The following is a 7,608-nucleotide window of genomic DNA, read 5'->3' on the forward strand; positions in this document are numbered from 1 at the left end:
GCGGGAAAAATGCAGAAGGCGGTTGTCCTTGGGTCACTCCGTGTCCTTAGGGTGCACGAGGCTTTTGCTGGATCGTCGTATTGATTCCTTTACAGACTGTAATCACCTATCTCACGGTTCTGAAACGTGGTTATGGCTGAAATTTTACCGCGATTTCGCTGGAAGCGGGTGCAATTTTTCAGATTAGCACCCGCTCTCGCCGAAATACTGCGGTTGTCCTTATGACAAATTTTTAATTATATATACGGAATGGCCAAGTGCTAGAGATAGTGGCAATAATGTAAGGCAAAAGAGGAGTGGGCTCATGGTGTTGCCCTGAAAGACACATCTGAAAGGTGGCCTCGTTAGTTGTCACACGATTTTTTCCAGATGAGATAGTAAATCTGGTTTTCCAAAGCAGCATCAATCTCTCTATGCACCTAACTATTTGCGAATGAACCTTTAAGATTTCAAAAAGACAGACGATAAGTCTATGGGAAGTCAAATCGAAAGCTTTCTGATAATCAACCCAGGCCATCGATAGGTCACGCTAGTAGAATGCTGCATCTTTGCAGACACATCTACCGATGAGCAGGTTCTCCCGACATCCGGTTACGCCTTTCCTTGAGCCTCTTTGTTCATACATTTCTTTCCACACAGGTTCAATTGCCCGGACAATCCTGTCATTTACGATAGCTGTGAATATCTTATAAAGTGTGTTCAGACAAGTGATTGGCCTGTAATTCTTCGTGTCAGCTACGTTGCCTATTTTCGGCAGGAGTATTATGCGCCCTTGCACCAAACACTCCGGAATCGCCTCTTCCGACTTTAAATATGAGGTGAAAATACGGGCCAAATGCTGATGGGTTGAAGAAAACTTCTTCCACTAGAATGTTTTGATACAATCTGGTCTCAGTGCGGAATAGTTTTTCATCCCTCTTAATACTTTTTTCACCTCCTCGGTAGTGATGGGTGGGCATTCTTTATCAAGTGTTATGAGGGCATCACATAGCTTCCTGAAGCTATTTATATTTTCTGAGTCTTCGTCTAGTCTATGCTGCACTTCGTAGACTGCTGTCCAAAATACTTCAAACTCCTCTGGTTTGGGTGGGTGCTCGACAGTAACTGGAGGGTCTTGGAAGAGTCGAGATGGTAAAGAGAGAAACTGTTGATTTTCGCTGACTCACCTCTCCCTTCGCTCTAGACTTCTCTTAGCGTCAGATAGTATCCGTATTCTCTCAACAATATGCTGTCTGATGATCAGCAGCTTTGACTTGTTAAGTGTGTGATAACGGGTCCGGAGTTCGCGCGCAAACTTTCGAACCTTCGCGGTAAAATTCCTGCCAGATGTGATGTAGTCAATCACACACTGAATGCGGGACGCGTACTGTCTTGCTCAGCCTATCTTTATGGCAAGTTGATGCATTCGTCTTTTGGACTTATGATCAAACGTTGGTTTTGTTTTAAGGTTCGCATCGGCCAAAGCTCTGGCTGCATTATACACACAATAATTGATAGCTCAGAGGTCGGATTCTCCGGAAAAATGTCCACAAAGCTCGTCATCCATTTCAGCCAGATCTTTAGGCTTGAGAGAAACCTTGGTGTTGATATTTCTCCGGGTCATAAAGCATCGCTCTTCCTCTATTGGATGCCTGCCCGCGGTTGGTCTTAGTTTCCCTTTAGCCAACTATTTTCGATCAAAAATTTAAAAAGTGAGCGCATTTTTAATATTTTTTAGACCAATTATTTGAAAAATTATTAGAGTTATAGAATTTACAAAATTCCAGAAAACACACGAAAATGAAATTGTTAGGCCAGTTAACGGACGATATGCAAAAATGGCAAGTGATGAAAAAGTTTGATTTCTAAATGTCCTGGAAGATTATCATTACAAATTTTTGAATTTTCCTGGAAAATAAAAAACTTAAATTTTGACAGCATACAAAATAATGGAAAATCCAGAAGTTTCACGACTTTCAGGTAGAAAAAAAATGCTTAAACCAATAATGACTGTATAAAAAATTGAAGATTATTTGAAAATAAAATAATTTTTTTTCATGATGTTAGGAAGAAAAAATTGTTTCAGTGAATGAAAATAGTTAAAAAAATGACCAAATATGTTGAGCAAGAAGTTCTACTTTTAGTCATGTTTGGTGATTTTTTATTTATTCAATAAATTTTAATTCCTGTGAAGCGTGAAAATTCATTACTTGTTGAAACCAATAAAACAATCATAAAATAATATAAGTTCATGATTTAGGGAAGAGAAAATTGACTGAACAAAAAAAATTGTCTAAAAAATGACCAAATATGTTAAGCAAGAATTTCTACTCTTAATCATATTTCATGGTTTTTTATAATCAATCACATCAATCACAAAAAAATCAAGTCAAAGATTCACATTTTATTCACGTTGAATGATTTGTTTGATTGGACGTTTGAACAATATGAACTTTTAAGACTGAATGACGCCTTCAAAATTAGTAATGTCTCATATACAGTGAAGAGGAGGTTCAATCTACGCCTATGGCTTACGGGACCTTCACCCCTTTTATTAAGGGATCTCTTTCACGCTCAAATTCGACAGTGTAGTGAAAGATCCTTTTTCAATACGAGTTTTCTATTATTCAAACTCATTAAGATCGTAATTATTCCGACGCTTTGAATTCAGACATTAATCATTTTTATAGACGGTTCCACTTCTGCGATAAAACCGGTGAATCGAGAAGCTTCTTTCAAGCTATAGTTAATTTCCCTGATATTTCTGTGACTTACCTGACAAACTTTTTTTCCTTGATATTTCCCTGACTTCCTTGACACGTGGCCGACCTGCAACAGGAAGGTCGGCTGAGGCATGCAAACGGCAGCATGACTGGTATTCAGTTTTCCATTATCCTCAAACAATTACACGTTCACCCTCCTGCTGTGCCTTTCTTGAAACTGGGAGCACCTGTTTTGATTCATCAAGGATACACAACCGGTGGCAGGTTGGCCGCTCGCAGGCGCATAAAATGCAGCATATTTTCAATTAGTTAAAAAAACAACGTTTTTCGAAAAAAGGGCTCCAAGCTGTCTTGTATTTAACCCTTTAGATTATGTATTTACAATATTACGTCAAAAAATTTATCCTCATGGGAGATAAATTGTCATTTGTACAACATTGACGGAAAATCAACCCGTTTGAAGCACCTTAACGACCTGGCTCAGGGGTAACCCTCCATGTCGAGGTTTAAGATTTTTACACATAAAAAAGTACGTTTTTATAGGTGCGTAAACAATAAGAAAAATTTGCTTGAATGTCTATTATTCAGCAAACACAAATCGATCAATTTCTCAAAAAACCAATCGACGCTACTGCCATCTCTTGATATTAAAAAAATAGAGACTCGTAGAATTACGATTGCCTATTATTTTTAATAAATTCACAACATATAGAAAAGTAGATCCTTGGCAAGTACAATCGTTCAATATGAGCGACTTGAGCAGGGTCACCGATTGCCCACACTCGTTGCTCAATATACTATTTCATGTAAGGCAGTGATTTTTTAAGGTGATTTATTCATATTAGCTGTTTTTGTTGAATACATTCGATGAAGCATTATCTGGTTTAACCGTTCATATATTATATTTAAATGCAATACATCAGGCATATCAAACATAATCACCCATTAACGGCCACACCGTATGTACAACAAAGCCACACCCTGGCGGACCGAAGGAACCGAAAGGAGCCTCAACAAAGTACCCTTAAAGACCCCACTGAGTCCCCCTTGGGTTCCTTCTTGAAAAACTCAGAAAAATAGAAAGATCATCTTTTAAATTGTTGAAATTCGGATTCTACGTTAAAATTTGCATTAGAAACTTACTGAGTAATTGCATTACTTTTTTTTTGCAACGATAAAAAGTTTTAAAAAATAAAATACCTGCGATGCAGGTGAGATCAGTCAAGCAGTGTCCTTGAGGTTACGAGAAGAGATGTCAGGACGAAAGGTAAAGGATTTGTTTAAATTCTCATTTTTCATATTATTCTTAACGGAGAAGGCATTAAGTTTGTGTACAGTTAGACATATAAATTATTACATACATTTATTTGCATTTATTTGCCAATTTTGAATTTTAATTTTAATCTTCGGGCGCAACATACTACTTAAGCTATTATGGATGTGCTTGAAGTCACCTTCAGCAGAAGCTAATGCATGTTTTTATTTTTAAGACTGCAAAAAAAAAGTATTGCGATTACTCTGTGAGTTTCTAATGGGAATTTTAATTTAGAATCCGAATTTCAACAGTTTAAAAGTTGATCTTGCAGTCTTTTTGAGTTTTTGAAAGAAGGAACCGAAAGAAATCTCAGTGGGGTCTTTAGGGGTGCTTTGTAGAGGCCCTTTTCAGTTCCTTCGGTCCGCCAAGGTATACTGCCGACAGAAGGTGTGGGTAAATTTCCTTTGACAGGACGTTTTGAAAATTAGTAATTCTCCTATCAATAGAAAATCTGAGAATATTCTCTGGCGAAAATGTCTGGCCCATTTCATGCCAGCAATCACCAACAGTAGGTCACCAACCTGACTGCTTTTTAAAATTTTTCTTAAAATTATTAACACTTTTTTTTTAAACTAATGAATTTTCTCATTATACATATTTTATAAATATAACTTATATAGGCTTCCGTTTCCGGTCCCGATCGCGAAAGATCTCTTTTTTGTCAAGTGGTGTATTTTTGCTTTGGTGAAGGAAATAAGGGTGAGTGGATGCAGAAAAGGCAGAAAGTGCGGAAATCGAGTGTAAAGGAAAAAGGGTGAGTCAAGGCAAAGGTGTGAAGAGTGAAAGTGAGTGGTTTGAAGTGAAAATTTGGAGCGTGTGAAGTTTTTGAGGTTAGGAGTGAAAAAATAGTTGCTTGGTCAGGGGGGCAAGAGCTAGATGATAAAGGCGGGAAACGTTACGGATCTTTGGGTAAGGTAGGATGCCGACGACGCTAAGTCCACAAACTGGCTCCAGAGAGCATCAGTTACTGGACGATCGCACAAGCAGAAAACCGTAGTGGCCGCAACAGCTGACGTTGCTGAAAGCATTGGAAGTAGGGGGATGGATGACGTTGAACGCAGTGACAGCAGCGGTGATTAAAATGCCGAAAAGTCGACCCGGGTGGGGAGGGTAGCGGACTCAGGTACAGAAGTTTCGACGAATGACAAAAAAAGGCAAGCGCAACTAGCAGTGAAGGGAAGGAAAAAAGGAAAGAGTGGCTGGAGAAGATGAGGTAGAAAGGGAGCAGGATAACATGAGAGTTAAAATTAAACGGAAAACACCAGAGAGAGATAGGGGGGATAGGGGATGTTTAAAAAATTGGAAGCTCTCATTAAAGGATTCAGAGAGGAAACAAGAAAGAGATTGGATGACATAAATAGGGATATGAATAGGCAGGGAAACGATGTAAGGGGGGGAGTGAAAAGGGTCAGAGAAAAATGGGAAGAATGGGATAAACGTTGGAAGGAGGAAAAAGACAAGGTTTGGGGTGAGCTAGAGAGCATTGAGAATAGACAGAGAGAGGTTGACGAACAGAGATCTAGAGAAATAAAACAGTTGGAAGAACGGGTATCTAGTCTAGAAATTAGGAATGAGCATATGGGGGAAAAGACAGAAAATGAGGAAATAGTTAAAGGAAATGAAAAGAACGTTCGAAGTGAAAATGAAAAATTGAAGAAAAGACTTAGTGAGATTAAAAGAAGATTAGAAGGGGAAGAAAGTGCAAAGAGGAATAATAACATAGTATTTAAGGGATTAAAAGTAGAGAGTGAAACAGGAGAAGTGGAAATGAAAAATCTTTTGCGAGACATTAGAGTGCAGGTAAGGATAGAAGGAGTCAAGAGAATAGGAGGGACAAAGGAAGGAAAAGAAGGAATGTTTCTAGTAAAAGTGGGGAGTGAGGAGCAGAATAAGAAAATTATGGAGGGAAGAAAATTATGGAGGAAAAAACTTATTGAGAGGAAGAAGGGAAAGAATTGAAGAAGACCTGACATGGAGGGAGAGGAAAAGGAGAGAGCGAATAGAGCAGAGGGCTTGGGTGAAGAGGAAAAGGGGCCATATGGTGTGGATAGGGAGAGACAGGTTATGGATAAATGGGGAGGAATGGTGCTGGGATGAAGAATTAGAAGAATTAAGGAAAAAAAGGAAATAGTCTTGAGAAAGATAGGGGGAAGGGAGACGAAAAAGAGTCTAGAAAAAAATCAGAGGGGTTTCCAAACGGCAATGGGGAAACAAAGTGAAGTGAAAAGAAGCAGCGTTTGATTCAGTGAACAGAAAAGTGCTATGACAGGCAATGGTAGAGAGGGGTGTAGAGGAAAAGTTGGTGGAGAGGATAAAGGAAATTTTTACTGAAACCAGGATTAGGGAGAAAATAGGAAAAAAAAAGGGCAGGTTTTCTGGACAGGCCGAGGTCTAAGGCAAGGGTGCCCGTTGAGTCCGTTACTATTTAATATCCTAATGGCAGACTTAGAGGAGAAGCTAAAGGAGAAAGGGAAAGGAGGAACGGTTTTGGATAATAGCAAACTATACTCTCTAGCATACACGGACGATGTAGTTCTATTAGCAGATTATGAGAAGGGAATGAACCTAATGATGAGAATCTTTGAAGAGTATGTGGGAACAAAAGAGCTGACGGTGAACGTAGATAAGACAAAGGTGATGTGTTTCAGAAATCCAAAGAGCAAAATAAATTACGTTTAGAAGATGAACGGACAAAAAGTGGAAATTGTGAAGGAGTTCTGTTACCTAGGTTTTTGGTTCGAGGCAGAAGGGGGAAACGAGCTGCAGGTGAGGAAAAAAATGGAATGTGCGAGTAAAGTAATGGGCCAAGTATGTGGTATAGGAAAAAGAAGGTTCAAGAACGATTGGAGAATGAGGGTCTGGTTGTTTGATGCGTTGGTGTGGGCGGTGTTGTGTTATGGTATGGAGATCTGGGGATGAAAGAAACATAGGAAAGTAGAGAGCATGCATGAGAGATTTCTGAGGTGGGTAATGGGGGTTAGCTGAAGTTGCCCAGGATATTTGTTAAAAGAAGAGTTAGGAAGAGAAAATATGTGTACTAGACAAATTAAGAGAGCCTGGAGGTTTGAAGAGAAGCTAAAAAGGGGAGATGGAAGTAGAATTGCAAAGGCATGTTTCGGCGAAATTCGGAACAATGAAGCGAGAGGTAATGTGAGAAATTCAAAATGGGAGGAAGAAAGGAGAAAAATGAGAAGGGTATGTAATATTCGAGAAGGGGTTATGGAGTGGCAGAACATAGAGTTAAAACTATTGGATAAACAAGGAAAAGAGAGATGGACAAAAATTATAGATTTAAGGTACAATATATGGTATATGATGGTCAAAGGGTTGACGGAACCAGAATATCTGCAAAAAATAAAAAAGGAAGAAAAATGGAGTAGGGTTATACGGTTCAGCATGGGAGAAGGAGTAAGAGCATACAGATATTGGATGGATGAAGAGGAGAATTTATGCAGGGTATGTGGATACGAAATGGAGTCATGGGCACATGTACGAGGGTAGTTCAGTAAGTCCTTAGAATGACCAACAGATGGCGCGCGAATCGCTCCAAATCATCTGTTTTCAGTCAGCACCACTCCCGACTAGATATAT

General features: G+C 39.1%; 1 protein-coding gene across 7 annotated transcripts in view; it reads right to left on the reverse strand.

Annotated features, from left to right (window-relative positions):
• LOC117175209 (uncharacterized protein CG43867) overlaps positions 1 to 7,608 on the reverse strand; it is a 629,535-nt gene that overhangs the window by 146,738 nt on the left and 475,189 nt on the right. The window lies entirely within an intron of this gene.

Source organism: Belonocnema kinseyi, chromosome 6 (genome assembly GCF_010883055.1).
Source record: "Belonocnema kinseyi isolate 2016_QV_RU_SX_M_011 chromosome 6, B_treatae_v1, whole genome shotgun sequence".
Taxonomy (NCBI): domain Eukaryota; kingdom Metazoa; phylum Arthropoda; class Insecta; order Hymenoptera; family Cynipidae; genus Belonocnema; species Belonocnema kinseyi.